Below are 22,135 nucleotides of genomic sequence, written 5' to 3'. Positions count from 1 at the left end.
TTGGATATTTTGTTCTTTTTATTTTTAAGAGTTAACATGTGGGTCATGCTTTAAAATTTATAAATTCCTTTAATTTTGGCATGCAAGGGTGTCAATCTAAAATCAAAGAGAGAGAGAGAGAGAGAGAGAGAGAGAGAGAGAGAGAGAGAGAGAGAGACGATAATTTTTTAATGTCGTATTTAATGTGTTGAAATCTAAAGTCCAATAAATGACGCAGAAGGAGAGAGGAAGACAAAACAAAATGTTCGCATGTAAGAACAATCTAAAGTGACTTTAAAACTTACAAAACAAGTCTTTAACAAAAGTGAATATCTATGGGGAGGAGAGAGAGAGAGAGAGAGAGAGAGAGAGAGAATAAGAAAAGTTTTAATGTCATCGGAACAATCCCAAAAGATATATCTCACAACATGGGTAAGAATAAAGTTATGTTAGCTTCATCTTCTCTCTCTCTCTCTCTCTCTCTCTCTCTCTCTCTCTCTCTCTCTCTCTCTCACACATACACATGTCCCCACATGTCTCGATAAAAGGAGAATTTGAAATGTTGTAAGAACATCCAATGAGATCTCAAAGATCTATCCGATGGTAGAGAGAGAGAGAGAGAGAGAGAGAGAGAGAGAGAGAGAGAGACTAATCATAGCCATCTATACTTTTATTTTCAAAAAAATGAGTAAAAGGATTTCGCTTCTTCTTTTTAAATTTCCACCTAGGATCGTCACTTCAACTAGAGGGTTTGGTGGGAGGGGGGGGACGGCGGGGGGGAGACGAGGGAAGCATAGAAACTTTGAATGTCATAGTTACTGTATTGGAACAATAGCAAGATCCCTCAAGACCTATGTGACAAATATTTCCTTCAAGCATATATATATGTGTGTGTGTGTGTGTGTGTGTGCACGCGCGTGTGTGCACGCACGTGTCGTGCGTGTGTGTGCACGTGCACGCGTGCTATGTGTACATATAGATATAATTGGAACATATCAAGATGCCTCAAGACCTATGTGACAAATCTTCACTTCAAGCATATATTTATTTATTTATTTATGTATATGTGTGTGTGTGTGTGTACTATGTGTATATATAGATATATATGTATACATACATCCATACATATGTACAAGGATAGAAGCAAGTAAGAGAGTGGAGCAGAGACATTGAATCCAGTTGCGTTCCTATCATTGAAACCAATTCTAGAACCCACTACATTTATACTAAAAAAAGTTTTATTATTACATTGACTTCTCTTAGCTTTCATCTCTTCACACCATGCTAACTTATCAAATCTCCATAATCAAGCTTGGTAGCATTGCTAAATCAAGGTAGACCAAAAGGAGTAATATCTCTCTCTCTCTCTCTCTCTCTCTCTCTCTCTCTCTCTCTCTCTCTCTCTCTCCACACACACACACACACACACACACACACCCCAATAGAATTAGAGCACTCCTAAGTTTGTTGAACAAGGGATAGCACCTCATGAAAAATAATGTCTATGAGAAGCTTCCAATCTTGGTATCAAAGAATGCTTTGTAGCATCTATTAAGAGGTCGTGTAATGCATCACTTTTATAAATGCAATAGATATACGTATAGGAAGAGAGTATTGATAGTGTTCCACTTGGCGCAGAAGATAGCCCTATGAGAATAGAGGTATTGTTTAGTTCAAAAATTCAAGCATGCTAATGATTCTCACTTTGAAGTTACATGGTTCCATGAAAATAATAAGTCAAAGTCAAGTCAATTCTGATCGTGAAAACATGTAAAACAAGGTGGTAGGTCGCATATGCAATGGATACATTTGAGGCTCTTAATATGAGAGGACTCTTTCACAAACTAAGGTATCAAAGAAACTTTGTGGAGTGGTATATATATCTATATCTATACTCTTTATAATGCAGCTTAAATTTTTCAAAGAAGGAGAGACCCTCCATGTGTCACTCACTGCTTCACTTAAGAGAAAACCTCTCTAAATGCAAAAGGGAGAGTAAGATTGTAACAAACAATACTCTTTATAATGCAGCTTAAATTTTTCAAAGAAGGAGAGACCCTCCATGTGTCACTCAGTGCTTCACTTAAGAGAAAACCTCTCTAAAATGCAAAAGGGAGAGTAAGATTGTTACAAACAACAAGCAGCTTTTCATCTTTTGTCTTAATGTAAAATCAAAAGAATTTCTTTCTCTTTAGCAGTAGAAAGTGCTTTAGTCATAGCAAGTCAAAGACTTTCTCTTCTACATAGAATAAACTTATTGGTTTAAATGCACCTAACAAAAAGGAGATAAATTTAGTGGAAATTTTATAATTTAATGAGAATTTAATTTTTGAAGATATATTTGGTTTTTTCTTTTCAATAGGTCTTTTTCAAGATCAATATTGATATATTTTTGTAAAAAGTTTTTATTTCTTTAAAGAGATTGAAAAAAAAAATCTCGTCTGGTGTCGACTTGGGGTAGTTTCACTTTGAGAAAATACATGCAAATGAAGGAGTAGTTATCCATGTTATTGACCATGAGAGAGAGAGAGAGAGAGAGAGAGAGAGAGTCGCATCACATGTGTGTGCGTGTACATGCACGTGCACATGAGAGAGAGAGAGAGAGAGAGAGAGAGAGAGAGAGAGAGATTTTTATTTCGAGCTCATAGGACTCCGTCTCACCAAGGACACCTTTCAAGCCCTTCAAATTTCTCGCGCGGGGGGGGGGGGGGGGGGGGGGGGGGGGGGGGGCGGGGGCGGGGGGGGGGGGTCACTTAATATTTATGTGACTATCACGTGAGTACAATAGAAGGGGTTATTAAAATGTTTTCTGACATTTTCACATACAAAAAGGTACCATAAAATGTAATTGGAATTTTTCTTTTACACACTAAATTATTTGTCAAAAATTCACAGATAAGGAGTTTAAAAATAGTCCTTTAATGCACATAATATACAAAATTTACATTTAGTGACACACCGAGTCAAATTTCCAGATAATATGGCTTTCTTAGAGTAATAGTGTATTTCTAAAAGGGTAGCTAACATTTTTCACCCATAGAAAATAAATAAAATGCCCAACAAAAATCAACCCTCACATTGGCACCCCGAATAGGGAGAGAGATTGCCCAGTTAACGTACCTTTTACCAGTTCTTGAATATTTTGTCCTTTTTTGTTTTTAAGAGTTAAACCGTGGAAAATGCTTAAAAATCAATAAATTCTCTAAATTTTGATAGGCAAAGGTGCCTATCAAAAATCAACCCCACACACATAGAGAAAAATGTTTTAGTGTTGAGAAATGACGCAGCAAGCAGAAGGGAGAAGAGAAGAAAGAGAGAATAAAATATTTAAGGACGGAAGAACAATCTAAAAAGACGTTAAAGTTACACAACAAGTCTTTAACACTTGAATATCTATGGAAAGGAAGGGGGGGGGGGGAGAGAGAGAGAGAGAGAGAGAGAGAGAGAGAGAGAGAGAGAGAGAGAGAGAGAGAAGAAGAAGAAGAATAATAATAATAATAATAATTAATCCCATAGGAACAATCCCAGAAGATATAAATGGCAACTTGGGTGAGAATAAAGTTTTTTTTTCATCTTCTCTCTCTCTCTCTCTCTCTCTCTCTCTCTCTCTCTCTCACACACACACACACACACACACACACACACACAGGTGCGCGCGTGCACGTCTTGAAAGAAGAAGAATTTAAAATGTTGTAGGAGCGATCCAATGAGATCTCAAAGATCTATTCGATGGTCTCAAGTTCAAGACCTTAGAGAGAGAGAGAGAGAGAGACCAATCATAGCCATCTATACTTTTCTTTATAGAGATTGAAAAAAAGCAGTTTGCTCATCCTTTTCATGCATTGACTTGAGGTCATCACCTTAACCGTAGTGCCAATTTTTCAACTACTATACCACTCTGACAAGTCATATGTGTATGCACACATGAGCTCCATGCAAATTGCTATCCATCTAATACATGTGTGTGTGTGTGTGTGTGTGTGTGTGTGTGTGTGTGTGTGTGTGTGTGTGTGTGTGTGAGAGAGAGAGAGAGAGAGAGAGTGTTTGGGGGGGGGGGGGGTACGAAGGGAGGGTAAAAGTTTTAAATGTCATAGTTATTGTACTATAACAACAACAAGAGGTTTCAAGACCTATGTGATAAATTTTGATATAAGATTTTATATATGTATACACACACGTATATATACACAGACACACACACACATACACAAATACGCATATATGCATGTATGTGTGGCTTTCTGTGTAGTATGTATTTGTGTGTGTGTGTGTGTGTGTGTGTGTGTGTGTGTGTGTGTGTGTACTCAAGTAGGGAATGATACTCATATTCTCAAATTTTCAAGGAACCTAATGTGTACACAAAAAGAGGCTATCCTACATGGCCTCAATGTTCAATCACACATTTAACAGAGCAACAATAAGGCCAAATGGTTGGTATAATATAGATTGTGTGCAAGGAAATAGGCTCAAGCTGGTTGAATACAATCTGCTCTCTCAAAGAGGAATATGGTTTTGTAATTAGAGGATAAAGAGAGATAGAGATCAATGGCATGCATGATTTTAGTCACAGCCTCAATTTTACACCATGTCCTTCAGTTTAGCATAATGCCCAAAACTCCTACAAAAATAAACAATTGAGCAACCTTACTTTGCTTTTATTTCTATCACATTTTAAGATGCAAATGATGTGAAAGTGTACATGAACAAATAGTGTGCACCTTATCATACTAAGGTGCTTATGTATTGTTGTGATTAGGTGATGACGTAAACCATTACCATGCTTGTGAACATAGATAGAGATCCAAGAGAAGCATCTAGAGAGAAGCTCTAATCACATTCTTAATATTAAAAGAACGTCATCTCATCTCTTTGAAACTTGAATGCTTTTTTGGTACATTGGAAACTATGAGCCCTTATATTTTCACAACTTTACTCTTAGACAGAAAAGTTTTATAATTACACACTGTAGCAATTATGGGCCTTCATCTTTAAAAACTTGTTGGCTTACCCAGTTTGTACTTCTCAACTTGGTAGCACTTTTGTCAACTCTAGGTAGACCAAGGGAAAGATGGTCTTCTTGCCATATAAGAAGTTATGATGTACACTTCTACTATGTCTTGCTTATAAAAAAGACGCAAGGATTGAAGTAAGTAAGAGAATGGAGTAGAGACATTGAATTCAATTGTGTTCATATTGTTGAAACCAATTCTAGAACCCACTCCATTTTCAAAAAACTTTATATTATATTGATTTCAAACGGCTTTTATCTCTTCATACCATGCTAACTACCTAATCTGTATAATCAACATTGGTAGCATTGCTAAACCAAGATACACCAGAAGGAGAAGACTCTCTCTCTCTCTCTCTCTCTCTCTCTCTCTCTCTCTCTCTACCACAATAGAAGTAGAGCACTCCTAAGTTTTTTTAACAAGGGCTAGCACTTTATAAAAAACAATGTCTATGAGAAGCTCCCAAGCTTGGTATCAAAGAATGCTTTGTAGAATCTTACATATATTTATGTTTGTTAGAATCTTCAAAAGGTTGTGTAATGCATTACTTTTAGAATTGTAATAGAATATACATGTAGGAATAGAGTATTGATAGGGTTTCACTTGGAAGAGAAGATATCCCTACCATAATAGAAATGATGTTTCTTTGGCCGCAACAACGCGCGGGTCACATACGAGTATATGTATATATATATATAAAATCTTGGAGCAAGTCTCCACGCGGTTGCAAATCTTACAGCCACTACCTCACTTTTGCTTATTTTTATCCTAAGGAAGTTCTTTTTCTTCTCCATGCACGTCCATGTTGCCTGCCATGGTGGATCCCTCTTCCCTTCCTCTTCAACTAGCTACTCCAACTCAACCCACAGTATGGTATTGTCAACTTGGCGATGCACGTTGAACAACGAGTGGCCACAATGCCAACCTCAAACAGCACTGACCCTCGCCTTGCCTTGAACAGTGGGTCGTCGACCTCATTTATAAGTGACACAGGGTGGGACTCGTGAGATCTACAACAGGGGCACCTTTTCGGCAAGGCGGGGGGCTTTGGACCGCCGTCGGATCAACGCAGCAAGTGGGGCAAGGATTTATAGCTCCAACGTTGCAATGCTTTCAACATGTCGTGATAGACGGGTTGGATAGGGTGCACAAGTCTTGTGCGAGATGTGGGGGGTTTGAGTCTCAACGCGATCGACGGGGAGGATAATTTTTTTGCATGGCGGAGATGGAATCATCGATGGATTGCGTTGTCTATACCTACCTAGTGCCCAATCAGCCCCATCCTCTGGCTCCTACGGATCCCACACACTTGCCCATTGCACATGGCAAGCAGCCCCGATCAAAGGTCAGCACCGCCCTTCATTCATGCCCAAATCTCTCTCTCAAATGCCTACCCAAACTTGCCTCTAGGTCCTCTCTTTTGGCCACTTCTAGACTTTGCACAGCCTCTCTCTCTCGCTCTCTCGCTCTCTCTCTCTCTCTCTCTCTCTCTCTCTCTCTCTCTCTCTTTGTGTGTGTGTGGAGTTTGCAAGGCAATGGCCATCATCACCAGAACAAGTATGAGAGAGCAGTGTCGGCACAGAGGTAGATATTATTACGGTGGGTGACTGCAACACTCAACAAGCCCTGCATGATGTGTGTGTGTGTGTGTGTGTGTGTGTGTGTGTGTGTGTGTGTGTGTGTGTGTGTGTGTGTGTGTGTGTGTGTGTGTGTGTGTGAGAGAGAGAGAGAGAGAGAGAGGAAATGTTATATTAATGTCTTCAAAAGGCAATATGTTATGTTAAGGTCTTCCAAAGGCCAATTGACATATATGATCAGAACGTTCAAAAAATAAGAGAGAGAGAGAGAGAGAGAGAGAGAGAGAGAGAGAGAGAAGGCCAAATAACCTATGAGATCAAAACTTTCAAAAAAATAAGAGAGAGAGAGAGAGAGGTCTCTATCTCCCACTCTCTCTCTCTCTCTCTCTCTCTCTCTCTCTCTCTCTCTCTCTCTCTCTCTCTCTCTCTCTCTCTCTCTCTAAGTGAAGAGTAGGGAAGAAGATTTTGGAATTTTAGAAAGGATGTGAAGTGAGGACATCTCTCCACATGAAATCTATATTATCTATTAAGCAAGCAAGGATTTTGTCTTGCCATATTGTGGGGCAAAGGGGGTAGCTACAAGGGACTCACAGAGAGGTTGGAGGAAAATAAGTAGGGACACTTAGGACGAGGTATTGAACGTGTCAATAAAAGCTTGCGCGCACTAGCCATGGACAACCGTCCTAAGGATAAAGATACACCCAAGTGACACAATTCTTAGAGCACTCATAGCATGATGAGTGGATGGGTATTTGCTTGCCAAAGATTCACGGTACAAAAAGCCCAAGAGGACACTTGTAGCTAGCAACTAACAACGCCCAAGAGTTTGAGAGCCTGAGAGGGACTCAAAGCTTTGCAAGCTAGCTACACCCCTCTCTCACCATCATTCTATGGCCTATACACAAAGTCGATGTATCAAGCTCTCTCTCTCTCTCTCTCTCTCTCTCTCTCTCTCTCTCTCTCTCTCTCTCTCCCCCCCCCCCCCCCCTCCCTCCTCTCCTCCTTTGCACACCCACTCTACCTTTTCCTGAGGATCTGTAATTGCCACATTAGAGATTTTTCAAAACAAATCTGGCCCTTTTGGAGCATACTATTAATGTAAAACCTCTACCTCTAAAGAAAATCATGCCCATAGTTGAGCATATGAATATATCTATTTCTTAGACCTTTGCATATCGCAATGATAATACTATCGCACTGATGCTACTACGATAACATGAGGGGAAAATATATCATCTTAGTAAAGAAAGGTCAACATACTTGCATTGTTGGTTCTTTTGTGTTTTATATCTTGGAATGCACTTATTACAAGGTACACAATATGAGTAGTGCAATTTCCTTCTACATGATGTACAGACGTAGAAATCACATTTCTATCGGGAGTCACCTCTCTCTGCTTGAAGGCAAGTAGCATTATATATGCAGAGGATATGTGCAAAAAAATTCATGATAAGGATTTTTTGCTAAGAGGTTACTAGAGAAAAAACATCATTCTTGGTAATGATTTAGTCATTCTTGCTAAGAGGTTATTGGAGAAGTCCTTGAACCTAGAATTTAATCACATTGCAAGAAAAGATAAACCAATTGAAGATATGCTTTCAAGGGCAAGGTATAAAGGTGAGGATGATATGATTGATGAGGAAGAAGATGTGGATACAAAATTCTATTCAGCTTCTCATGCGAAGTTTGATGATATATGCATTGTATATTCACAAGAAAAAAAAAATATAAGCAAAAAGTACAACAATAAGCTATAAAAGCTTATCATTCAAAGGGTGGTCCTTTTTTTTCCATATTGAAAATTGTGAGTGGATGAGTTATATTAACCCATAAAGAATGTATGACAATCCTATAAAATGTTTTCCAAAGTACTCATAGAAATTATAATCCGTCACTTTTCTACACAACCTCAATAGTAAATACACTCATGAAAAGCACCTACACAAAACAGTATTCTATGTTTCAGTAAAACTTGTACTCTAGTTTAGGAAAAAAATGAGCAGGGTACATGCAATAATCCATGGTAACTACTTATATATGTGTTTGGCATTTTTACGATTGTCATGTGAAAAAAAATTGTGGCTAGAATTAAATATAGAAAGTTCTATGGGTCAAATATGCAATGTTTACAAATTCAATTCATGACCACATGAAACATTTAGTTCATTTATATTTGCAATGTCTTATGATGCATATATACTAGATCTATGACTCCATTCTGTAAGGTGATACTATTTCATGGTTATGGAAGCCAAATTTGGTGATTTATGTCATATTCCAAAAATTGTGCATGTTGTAATTCTTATTTTTCATTTATCAAAGATTAGCCTTAAAATAAAGTCCACTTTTAACTTTTTCCATACATCTCATATATTCGTATATAAATACCTCATAAGGACACAATTGGGGAATTTATAGACACACTTTCATAAGGTTTTTCATAGATTTATTTTTTTGCAAGAAATTATGCACCATAATTTTTTAAAAATGAGTTAAAATAACAAGATTCATGTGAGCTTAAAACCTCTAAAAATGCTTAATTGATGGGTATTTGCCTATAGATACATTATAGATCTTAAGTTTTGCCCCATAATCTCATCATGTTAATGAAAGAGGCAAGCCTTGAAAGACCAAAATTTTTCTCTTTGTCAGTGTTTTCAAGATTTGGGTTTTTTTATTATAAAACAAATCTAGTTTCATAACTAGGTTATAAAGATTGATTTCTTGCTGTAATAGGTTTTTTTCGATCCATACACCTTGAAATCTATGCAAAATCTTATTTTGATGAGAAGTTATATTCAATTTCTGGAAATTTTGTTAAAATAGCACCAAAGTTTATGATTTTTCCATCTTAAAACTTAATACCATAATCTTAATTTGGTATTTGTTAGCAGCAAGCTAACCCAAATATCATTTTTGGGAGCTTTCATTGTAAAAACGCTTATTATTTTGATGAATCGGGAATATTGTAACGCTTACTTTTTAGATGAACATTTTAATTAATGAGGCGGGGCTACAAGCTTCTGGATTGTATCAACATTGTCTTTAGTTAGATCTCCCAAATTATTAGTTTTGACCACCAAAAACCTTGGCTAAGGTATAAAAGCCAATTTTTGTAAGATTTTCATAAGTTTTGGATAATAGAAACACAGCGTGAGCTAACGACGCTCACTTCTCTCCTTTTCGCGCTTCCTACTCCCTCCCCTGTTGTCACATTGCAGTCGCGTCTGTTGCATTGCAACCGCAGGTAAGAGCTCTATGCAATGACGTAAGCATTTTGCGCTATTTCGTAGCTTTTGGCGTCGCTGACCCACGACCTAATTTTACATAAGTAGAAATTTAAGCTTTAAAATCAAAAACTGAGTATAGACGGGATATTGATGCATCATTGCTAAGCATTTAGATACATTTTGGGTCGAAAACGACTAAATCAAAAACTCACTGCTATCAATAATCGCAATTTTTGCACTTGACCTAAAGTGAGATTTGAGACCATAAGCATGTGTGCCTAGGTCTTATAAACTTGTCCTAGAAGTTTTGTGACGTTTGAATGTCGTTTGATGTTGTAATGGATGTGATTTGTTTGTCGTCGATGAGCAATTAACTTTTGATGATTTCAGTCATTTGAGTGTAGCTTGAGTTAGATGTGAGTTGTTTGTTGTTTTTCAAGAGATTGACAACCTCTTGTAGCCTCTATGCACTAGTCGAGTCAGCTTCATCCCATGGATTGACAATTTTATTCGTGGTTCTCGCTATGTCTGCAATAAGATAGGAGTGAGTTTAAACACCCGTCCCACCTTTGGCGCTGCTGTCGGGGATCGAAGAGACCTAAACTAGGGAAAAACACGAGATTCTTGTGAAGTTATCTTTTAACTTCCTCTAGGATCTCCTTGAGTCAAAACATTCTTTGTAAGACCGCATAGCTTAAGATTGTCGTCTTCTGCTTTGTAGAGGTAGCTTGGAAGTAAGCGTACTTGCTAAGTTCCTTTTAGGAATGTAGGATTGAAGGATTAGATTAGGATTTTGAGAATGATTGATGGACAAAACAAGTCTTAAGATCAAGGCTCCAAAAACCATTAAAAACATGAAAACGAGTGTTTGTGGACACTTTCCACAACCCCATTGCAGTAGAACCTAGGAGTAGGGTAAGTAGAATCCGAGGTGGAATCTCAGAACATTGCTCTCTCCAAAAGAATCAATTATGAGATGTTTATGTGAAGTTGCAGAATTTCAGGTCTACGGCTAGAAATAGCACCAGAAGACTGTCAACCACTGAATCCGACTGGAGAGTATGCTTTAAAAGTTATATGAACCAGTGGGTAAGCTTAAGGACGCATTGAGGTAAAAATTACAAGAGTTTGCAAAAACTGCAAAAACTCAAATTATTTACTTTCTCTTGACATTTTAGGTGGCTTAAAATAGCTCATGAAAACACTGTCCAGGGAAAAAGTTCAAAAAAGTGCTCATTTTAGGCTTAAAGTAAATGATTACGATTATTTACTTTCAGCTCAAAAGTGACCAAGGTTGATACCAGAGACTCTATGCATGTGTAGAAACATCTTTTGTAAAGGCCCATAGAATTTCGATCACCAAATTGACTAAAAATTGGGTAAAAACTGAATTCTATACTGACTTTCAGGAACTTGAGTGTAAATTGGAAGTTTTTTGTTCAAACTCAATGAAACTTGACTTATAGGCTTATATTGATGTGATAGACAAGTGTACATGCTCAGTTGACCAAAAAGATGCAAAAAATTATCAGAAGTAAATAATCAGGATTATTTACTTTTGTCCCATTAGTCAACTTTTTTTACCAAACCAGCATACCACTAGTTTTAGCATGTTGTATTAAGCCCACAAATCAAATTTGGTAAGATTTGGATCATTGGATTGAAAATTGTGGCCAAATTTACAAAGTCAGTCTACAGACACAAAACTGATGACCATTTGAACAGAATTTATCCAAACATGATGAAACTTGGCTAGGGAGCTCAAGTTAAGCTGCAAAAACTTGAAAAAAAATAGCTTGAGTACAAAATTTGATATTCTTGCACATTTGAGTATACCCCAAGGTCAAGCATATCAAGTAGGCCACACAAATCAATTTTGCTGAAATTTGGATCACAAAAGTGAGACTTGAGCCAGATTCTTGAAAACTGAGTCTGCGGACACGAAACAGTTGATAACTTGAATAAATTTTGTTCAAACTAAGTGAAACTTGTTCAGAGACCTTAACAAGTTGCATACTTGGCAAAACAAGCCAGAAAGTGTAAAAATTTGAGAAAAGTAAATAATCGTGATTATTTACTTACTGATACATAGAGGTGGACTTTTTGGCTTTTGAACTTGTAACAGTGTCAGACCAACATAATACAAGGCCACAGGGAAATTTTGGGTTCAATCGGTTCCAAATTAGTACTTGTTCACTCAGTTTCTAGATTGCATATTAGTCTTTGGATTTTGGCAAAAGTGGAATCTAAAAGTCTCAATTGCTGACTCACTTAGCTCAATTTAAAGTGATACACATAGCCCAGTCACAATAGTTAGCAAGAATTGTACCGTCTTTGTGAAAGAATAGCTAACTTGATTAAAACTAATAAAGGAATCAGGTTGCAAACAAGGAATTGAGAGCTTGACAGAAGTTGCAATCAAGTCAAGTGGAAGAAGTTGACAACAAGTCAATCCGATGGTAAGTACTCTATCCAGGGCTTCACAAGCCTATATGAACCTTAGATCTGGTCGTAGTATACTAAGAAACCAAGGCATATTTGGAGAGACCGCTAATAGAGTATCCACCGAAGAAAGTGTGAATCAAGGCGATCACTTGGACACTATCTTTGAAGTAGTCTCAGACACTTTTTCAGAATCAAAATCTGAAATGTCTTCTTATTTGATTCCTTCAGAAACCGAAACGACAATGCGGTATAAGCATATATTCTCTTTGTATAAGACTAATCACCATGGAGTTCAGGGTTACCTGGATCCTAGCGAGGAGTATGCTATTCGCATTGATGACCATGGCATAGAGTTTGAAGAGGAAATCAGGGCAAACAAACAAGGAAAAATGTACATGGATAAACGGAACTCAGTATTTACAAGTTGAAAACCCTGACGTGATAGATAAATGGGGATTAGAAGTAAATACCATAATTCCAGGTATGGCAGCAAAAGAAGGACCACCAACTTTAGAATTCGAGGGATACGATCAAGTTGATTTGAAGCGTTTGAAATGGCTTAGTACGGATAATCCTAGGATCGGAGTCTATTGTTGGGAGGATAGAAATGTTAAAGATCTCCTATGGACTTTTCATGCCAAATCAAGACAGTTAACACCCATAAAGATCATCTATATCTTCAAAATCACAGACAAGGGTTCAGCAGATCTACCAACCTACCTGTTTAGGGATTGTTATAACAAAAACTTTTTTATGATGACTTCTGAAGAGGTGGAACAAACCAAATACCAAGGGTACTCCATAAGGGATTGGATATTGGGCCAAGGACCGAAAACTATTCCAAGAGATAAACTCCGCGATAGATCTTTTGAGAGTAATGTTAAAAAACCAGAAACCACCTCATCAAGAAGAAAACCGGGTGACATAAAGCCATTCCAGGGCTACATGAGCCATTATTTCCAACAAACTGGTTTGAAGGACTCGAAACAGGACCAACTGCCAGGAGACCGGGAGTTGAAGAAAGTAGACATGTCAGACCAAAAATGGGTCAAAAAATACAATCGATATGAGGATCCATATGACCACTTAGCAAGCTTTAAGCAAGTGCTAAGAGCAGAACGCATATTTGATTTCCATACTCAATTCGAGGGATTTGGAATGACATTAGAAGTAAAAGCACTGACATGGTTCCAAAACATTCCACCAAGGTCAATCATGGACTTAAATACATTAGGTCAAGTATTTGTAGCTGTTTGGTCCAAAACAAGGATAAAACATTATATTGTAGCTCAAATCTATAGCTTCAAACAGAAACAAGTTGAGTCTGTTAGGGATTGTGCAACTAGAATGAAGCAATACATTGCAAGATGCCCAGAGCTAGAGATACCTGCAAAAGAGAGACTAGTGTCATTGTTTCTAGAGGGACTGCTAAACAAAGAACTTTATGCTATACTTTATAGCAAGAAGCATGTGACCCTAGAAGAGTGTGTGTCAGATGCTATTGACTTAGGAGACAATTGTGATATTTTCAATGAAGAAGATGTCCCTAAGGATAATCAAAGCAAGAAAACGGTATCCACCAAACCAGCACAATTGAAAATGACTGTTGCAGCACCGCTTTCAGCCATAGAAGACATGCTCAAAAGGATAAATGACATGATGAATAACATGCAAAAAACACCTATGAGGGGACCAAGGCAAGGGATACCTCAATAGGGACAACCAATTAGGCCACAAAAATGGTGTGCAATCAAGGGTAAATGGACCAACCATGAGACCAATGAGTGCTATTACCGATCAAAGTATGATGGGAATGTTCAATACATGCCTATGAGGCCACAAGGACAACCCATGTACAGATATCAACCTAATATGACCCCAGCTCAAAGACCACCGATGGGTATGGAAAGACCTCAACCCGTGTTGGGTCAACAACCTCCATATCCGAGACATAATGCAGTGCCTGTAAAATACATGCATCCAGAGGGAGTCATAGAGGAACAAGCACTGGTGCCTGTTACACCCTATGCTGAGCCTAGTACGTCTACGTTAATGGTAGAAGGAGATTGGTATGATTCACATCCACCACCAATAGAAGAACTTGTGACTTATACTACAACAGAGCTTGCACCGATATACTATGTAGCTAATCAAGGTGTTAAGACCCCCGATGGTAAGACCCATCATTAAGCCAAGAACTGGAACTGGAACTATCACAACTTTGGTGCAGATGATCTTGGAAAAATGAATTCCCAGATTCTGACAAGAACCTTAAGCCAGTTCAAGCTTATTGCATACAATGTTGCAAAAAGGGAGGACACTTCCCTAAAGATTGTCCAAAAAATCCTAATAAACAAGGGCAAAACAGTAGTGAACATAGTCCAAGTGATACCTCTAGTAGCTCATCTGAGAGTGAATCGATTGTTCTAATCAAGGTAATGACCAGAGACCAGGCTAAGAAAAAGAAACATAACTCCTCTGATGATTCCGAAAATACTAAAATTTTCTCTCAAAAGACCAAAAGAAGCAGAAGCAAAAGGTATGAGATGAGAAAAAAGAAACAAAGGGCTGAAATTGAGAAGAAAGCAAAGAAACTTTTCCAAAAAAGGGTGAAAGAAACTGGAAGTGAAATCAAGCAAACGACAGTGAAATCTGGAGGATCAATTTTGGTTGACAAAATTTTTGAGCCAATTAATGCAGCCTTGGAAGCTTACCAAGCGGGACTTAAAGCAGGCCAAAAATGGAAAACAAATGGAAAAACTATCCTTCTCCATATATGGAAGCAGCTAAGTATGAATCTTATCAAAATTTGGTAAGAATTATTCAAGAGATGTTGTAAAAAACAAAAACCAAGCTCCAGAGTATGGCAAAACCTGAGGAGCTTGAGGTAAGACCCAGTAAAGATAAATCCGAAGTGGTGGTAGAACCCCACCTTGAAACAAAAGAGCCAAAAATTATAGTGTCGGACAGCAAAGATGGCTTAGACGGAATTCCATTCGTAAAAGAAGATTGGCCAAGACACTTATGGAAAAAAGTTAGAGAGATTAATGATGGGAGCCTAACTTTGAAGTTAGCTCCTATAGAGGAAGTTTGGTTAGACAATCTACCTCCTGATATGGACATGGATGTACAATCTTTGTATGGGGATTGTGGTTCTGAAGCTTCAAGAATGTCTGAACCATTTACTTTGAAAACATTACCCTCTTACTTGGGAGATAACGAAGATGAATCCATAGTGTGTAAAACCACTTAGGTAAAAAGAGCCGAACAGACCCTAGAGGTAGACAACATTCATTCAATCATGTCTACACCCATTCAATGCACTCTTACTTTATGAGAACTATTAAAAATCAAACCATACTTATGGAATGATCTACACAAAACTCTAGAGAAGGTGGGGATAACAGGGCTAATCGCAAAAAAATTGGGAAAATTGAAACACAAATTGGATAACAAAGAGATTCGATCTGTTCCAATGAACAAAGTCAGAGAATACTACGAAGAGAAACAAGGACACATAACCCTTCCACAATGAGATTCAATGATATAGAAAACATGGCAATACTGGATAGTGGGGCAGGGATAGCCATATCCACGAAAGCAGTATGGGAATCATGGAGACAACCCGTCATTAGACAAACTCGAATGAAATTTCAATTGGCTAATGGACACATCAAAAGACCCTTAGGATTGCTTGAAAAAGTGATAGTTGATTTCTCTAGGATTGAATATCAACACACTTTTGCCATAGTAGAATTTGGAAAGAAACTCAATTTTGAAATCATCTTGTATCATGCGACAAGTACAACTCATCTAGGATTGGGGAAACAATTATCTATACTTGAAGCAACTAGATCGATAACAAGGGTTAATCTAAAAGATTACACTTATAGAGATGTCATGAAAACGCCCATACAAGAATTCGATTCAATCTCTTTAGCTAAAACTAAGCTTCCATCTTGGTTGAACAAAGACACGCCCATTCGGATGTGCGGAGCCTCAGAAAACGGGAGTGTAAAACGAGAAGAATGTATCTTAGAAAGGGATTTCACAGATGAAGCCTATGTACCTGAATGCTTTCCTTGTTTGAGCCATTTGAGTGGACTCAAATTTTAGCAACAATGGATGTATGTGTAAATACGCATATGCCTACTCAATTTTGCAATGAGGACGGCTATGACATAATTCCCATACAAATGATCTCAACACTTCACATTGAAGACAAAATCCAAGAACCCAAGGACTTAACGAAGGCTCAACAAGTCTTTTCAGACCTCTACTATGATGCAACAGATGAGCTAGAAGAACATTCAGCTACCTCAGATGATTCGAGGTTAGAAAAAGAACACCTGAGAGCTAAACTACTCATGAAAGGAGGGGAGGAAAAGTTTTTTGACTTTCCAAACCAGAAACATAGGAGACAGAAATGGTAAAGAAGAAAAAGAGACACCACGAACTTGAAAGCTAGACCTATGCCATCAGTCTCCAGTAGAACACAGTTTCAGATGTAGATAGATGCACATGATTGTGTCAAGGACAAAATCAATGGTAGATATTCTTTAACCAAAAAATAAGAAATATCAAAAACTTTGAGAAAAACAAGAAAGGAAACTCAATCAAAACCTAAATACCAGGACAAAGATTCAACCATGACACAAGTTGAACAAAGAAAGAAATATCAAGAGGTGAAAAAAAGCTCTAAAGGAGATATATACAACTGAAATGGAAACCACTGAGGAGGAAGGTAAAGATGTAATGAGTGTTCCATCCCATTACAAGAAATATACTCTCCAAGACCGAAGAATCAACGTCAAACAACCTGTCAGGGAACTACAAAACAGGGCGAGTCCTACGAAGGACCTGAAAATGCAAAAAAGATAGATCTAGCCGAACCAGGAGAAGAGCCTAGACCTGCCTACATTGCAAACGACCTGACGGAAGAAGAAGAAGAGATTTTGTTAAGCTTACTAAAAGAATACCAAGATTTCTTTGCTTGGTCTTGTAAGGATCAGAAGGGTGTTGATCCAAAAATTTGTCAACATATTATACCTATGAGAGATGATGCAAAACCAACTAGACAAAGGCCATACACATATAATGAAACATTTGCCAGAAAGATCAAAGAAGAGATTGAAAAGCTAAACGAAACCGAATTCATTTATGAAATTGAACGCACAGATTGGATGTCTCCAATTGTGGTAGTCCCTAAAAAAAATGGAAAATTAAGGGTGTGTGTCAATCTCAAGAAAGTGAATGCAGCTACCATTAGAGAAAACTTTCCTCTTCCAATCACTGAGCATGTTTTAGAGCGAGTTGAAGGAAAAGAATCTTACATCTTTTTAGATGGATTTTCGGGATACAATCAACTTTTGGTTGACCCCAAGGATCAGCATAAAACTGCCTTTGCAACTGAATGGGGTATTTTTGCCTATTGGGTTATGCCTTTTGCGTTAACTAATGCTCCTGCCACTTTTCAAAGATTGATGAGCCATGCTTTTAAAGAATATCTTCAAAATTTCTTGGAAGTATATTGGATGATCTATGTGTACATTCATCAATCGGGGCTAATCATTTTGAACACCTCAAAAAGGTATTTGAAAAATGTAGACTTTATAGGATTTGCTTAAATCCTGAAAAGTGCACATTCATGGGTAGACAAGAAAAAATTCTTGGACATATAGTGTCTAAAAATGGCATAGCTACTGATATGGATAAAATTCATGTTATTGCTAATTTGCCTAGACCGACAATAGTCAAGGGGATTCAAGCCTTCATGGGACATTATGGATATTACAGATGATTCATTTACATGTACGCTATAATTGCAAAACCCATGTATAGCTTGATTACACTCTTTGAATGGACTGATGAGTGTGAATAATCCTTTATGAAGCTTAAGCAAGCTCTCACTCAGCTCCAATATTGAAAGCACCAGATTGGAATAAGATATTCTACATACATGTAGATGCTTCCAATTTTACCATTGGATGTATACTAGCTCAACCAGGAGACGAGAAAATTGATTTTCTTATTTCTTATGCTAGCTGACAGTTGAATAGGGCAGAGAAAAACTATACAACCACCGAAAGAGAAGGATTGGGAATGATCTATGCCATAAAAAAGTAAAGACATTACCTATTAGCGAACAAATTTGTGTTCTTTGTGGACCACCAAGCCTTATTGTACTTGGTCAACAAGCCATGCAACACAGGTAGAATAGTGAGATGGTTCATCATTCTTATGGAATTTAATTTCATCTACCAGATGCATATCTATTGTCCGTGGAAATGATACCTCGATGGTCACAAAATATGGTATCCTTGATGACCATAGCTCAAGTGGATTCACAAATACCACTTCCCTATTACAATCGGATTAGTTGAGCAATCGGCTAGCTGGAAGGTTGTACAAAAGAAATTGAGATGGAATACTGCTTTTATGCATTAATCTTGAGGAAAAAATCCAATACTTAATTCAAGCACATATTACCATAGTAGGACTTCACTTTGCGGAAGACCAAACTATGCAACGGATCTTGAGACTTGGAGTATTTTGGCCAACTATGAGGAGGGATGTTCATTCTTTTGTAAAACAATGTCCTCAATGCCAAAAACAAGCACCCATACCTCATGTGACATTGTTCCAAATATCACTTATTCCTAAGTGGAGTAACTATTTAGTTACTTACTTATCAAGCTGAAAATTCCCTGAGGATATGAGTAAACGCCATCAAAGAGCAATTGAAATTGAAGCAAGAGACTATATTCTTATTAGGAACCAATTGTATCGAAGAGGGAAAGATCAACATCTGCGTCTTTGTGCAAATGAAGACGAATATATTCCCGCTATAGAACAAGCACATGCTGAATTAGCTGGAGGTCACCTCTCTAGTGAGACCACCGCAAGAGCAATCTTAATGGCAGGCATATGGTGGCCAACACTTTTTGAAGATGCCAAGGAATATGTTCGAAGGTGTGATGCATGTCAACGAGCAAAAATGCCAACCCGTGTAGATAGCATGCCCTTAAGACCAATGATGGGGGCTAGAGCTTTTGCAAATAGGGTATATACTTTGTTGGGCCAATACAACCACATGCTTATAGGACCCAAGCTCAATATATCATTGTAGCTACGGACTATTTGACCAAGTGGACAGAGGCTAAAGCAACTCAAAAGAATGATGCCAGAACCACAACCGCATTCTTATATGAGTACGTGTTCACAAGATATGAACTGCCAATAGAAATTGTTAGTGATAGAGAAACTCATTTCCTCAATGAGGTAATTGAGTATTTTCTTAATGAGTTTATGGTCATCCATAACAAATCGGCTCCCTATCACCCACAAGCAAATGGACAAGCTGAGCACATGAATAAAATTCTTAGCTTGGTATTGACTAAAGTGGTTAGTTCAAGAAGGGCAGATTGAAAAATGAATCTCCATGCTGCTCTATGGGCTTATATAGTTTCATTTAAAATAGCTTTAAATGTTACACCCTTTAACCTTGTTTATGGTCTTGATGCCATACTACCAATAGAATTTCTATTGTCAACACTAAGGGTAGCTAAGGATCTTGAGTGGACTGGACATGAACTGTCAGAGAGGCTTGAAGATCTAGAAAATCTTGATGAGCAAAGGCTAACTGCTATAGCTCACATATATGCACAAAAGCAGAAACAAAAATAGTTTTTTGAATCCCATCTAGTTACAAAAATCTTCAAAAAAGGGGACTTAGTTTTAGTCTATTCCCTTAAGCAACACATTCCCAAGTTTAAGAAAGAGGAAAATGGACCATTATCATTGAAGATATATCTTTAAGAGGAACAGTTAAGTTGTCCACCCTAGGGAGCAAACCAATGGCTAATTGGATTAGTGGATGCCGTTTAAAGAAGTACAATTTTTCACTAACCAATGAATTGCTAGAAAAGATGCATGCAGCAAAGCAAAGAAAGATAAAACGATAGCAGGTTATTGATGAAGCCCAAGAGGAAGCTTGGCTTCGAGTACTCAAAAGGAAAGTTGCTCTCAAGAATCAACAAATACCTATTCCCATCAACACTCTGAAACTAGATGACGGACTATGGGAATTGCAGAAATATGCAATGTCAACAGATGATGAATGGTTAGATGGAATGGACCTTCGCATCAAAGTATAGCTGATCAATCATAGCACAAATGCATTGGTCGGCATAGGAGATCAAGTAAATGCAGTCAGTTATTCCACGTACAAGAAAGAAACAAGTCAGTCTTTAACAGCGGGAATATCGACTATTAAAGGATGCAATAAGAACCCAACACCGACATTGGGAGTAGTCAACTTAAATGTGATAGTACATGGATGTTCATGCCCTCATCAATTTGTATTCTTACTAGATGAACACATGAATGAAACAATGATTCTTAGAATCTCATGGATGCGGACGTACAAGGCAGTACCATATTGGGATACTAATCATGCCAAGCTATCACCTAAAGGCGGACAACTCATTGTTCCAATTGCACCAAGCAAGGAGGAATGGAAAGGAGGTTACCAGCAGAGAAAACCACGAGGCAATCAATCTTCTCCATCCTATAAGCAAGCAAATGCTACAAGTAGTATGCAAGGAGTCAGGAAATTTGGGTACCAAAAGCACAGCTTAAGGACAAGCCGATTCAAATTTGGGTGCCCAAAACATCATTTGTTGTACCAAAGACGGTTCCAAGGTTCAAAACACAAAAAATAACACATCCTGATTGTGTTACCTAACTAATGACTATGAACTTATGCTGCTTAAATTGGTGGATTGGTACTTTTGTTGCTTAATATAAGTAAATCTACATTTATGGTCATGCTACCTAAACCGATAAATATGCACTAATGTTGCTTTAACCCCAGCAAGTGTGCTTTATTGCCATGCATCCTAAACCAGTGAGTTTACACTGGTGCTACCAAAACCAGCAGATCTACACAAAATAAGTTGGCGTTGCCTAAACCAATAATCGACAACACAATGAAAATAGTCCATTGGTCATAAGTACACAATGAATCTATGTACTTATGACCAATGGACTGTGGAGGGCATAAGGTACCAAATGCTTCTTACTATTTTGAATTGAAACTCAGAGTAAGTTGTAGTAAAAAAACTTACAATTTTAATATCCTTTGGGCCAAATCACCTTGCTTATCTCTATGGTTTGACTTTACTCACAAATATTATACTTTGAGAACGAAGTACTTAAAATGAACATTATGTAATAAAATCACCAACAAGAATTAATTTAAGTTTAGTAATTTTCATTCAATAAGTACGTGATTAGGGATATCTCTCTCTTTGGCTTAAATCACGTATCCAATTGAGATTGAAACCCTGCATAATGAAATTGACTCCATGAACCGAAACAATCAATTATTTTTAGCCAATAACTAGCTTGAACTTCTATAAGGGGGTATTCATGGTCTATTGGGAGAATTCTATATTTAAAGAAACCATGCATAATGAAATTGATGACATGAACCAAAACAAATAAGTAAATTTAGACAATAACTAACTTGAACTTCTGTAAGGGGGTATTCATGGTCTGGTGGGAGAACTTTAATATCTATAATGTGAGAGGATATCCAATTAGAATATTATTTCATCAAAGGACATTTCCATAGTTGCGTATCTCTATTCTTGCATGGCCTTCTGCCAAGGGTTCACTAGCTTATACAGACACTACCAATATGGACATTTTATCAATCAAAAAAATGAATCCATCAAAAACTACATATTTTAAGGGTCTATATATCTTGTCCAGCGTTGCTACTGTGTTATCTCTATGAAAATTAAGAGAAGATGAGCAAATATCTGATTGCATCTCTTCCTTGAGCGTATTCATTGAGCTCAGGAGGTGCACCTTCCAAAATACTCAGTGT

At 37.6% G+C, this 22,135-nt stretch overlaps 1 long non-coding RNA gene across 1 annotated transcript; it reads right to left on the bottom strand.

Annotated features, from left to right (window-relative positions):
• Nucleotides 1-4,334: 4,334 nt before the first annotated feature.
• LOC147444844 (uncharacterized) lies at nucleotides 4,335-5,389 on the bottom strand. The gene is made up of 2 exons (XR_015190128.1): nucleotides 4,988-5,389; nucleotides 4,335-4,597 (listed from the first exon to the last, which is right to left on the bottom strand). It is a non-coding gene; the product is annotated as an uncharacterized LOC147444844 (long non-coding RNA).
• Nucleotides 5,390-22,135: the final 16,746 nt, after the last annotated feature.

Source organism: Adiantum capillus-veneris, chromosome 13 (assembly GCF_014529385.1).
Source record: "Adiantum capillus-veneris isolate H3 chromosome 13, ASM1452938v2, whole genome shotgun sequence".
Classification (NCBI taxonomy): Eukaryota; Viridiplantae; Streptophyta; class Polypodiopsida; order Polypodiales; family Pteridaceae; genus Adiantum; species Adiantum capillus-veneris.
This window is presented reverse-complemented; position numbering and strand designations above follow the sequence as displayed.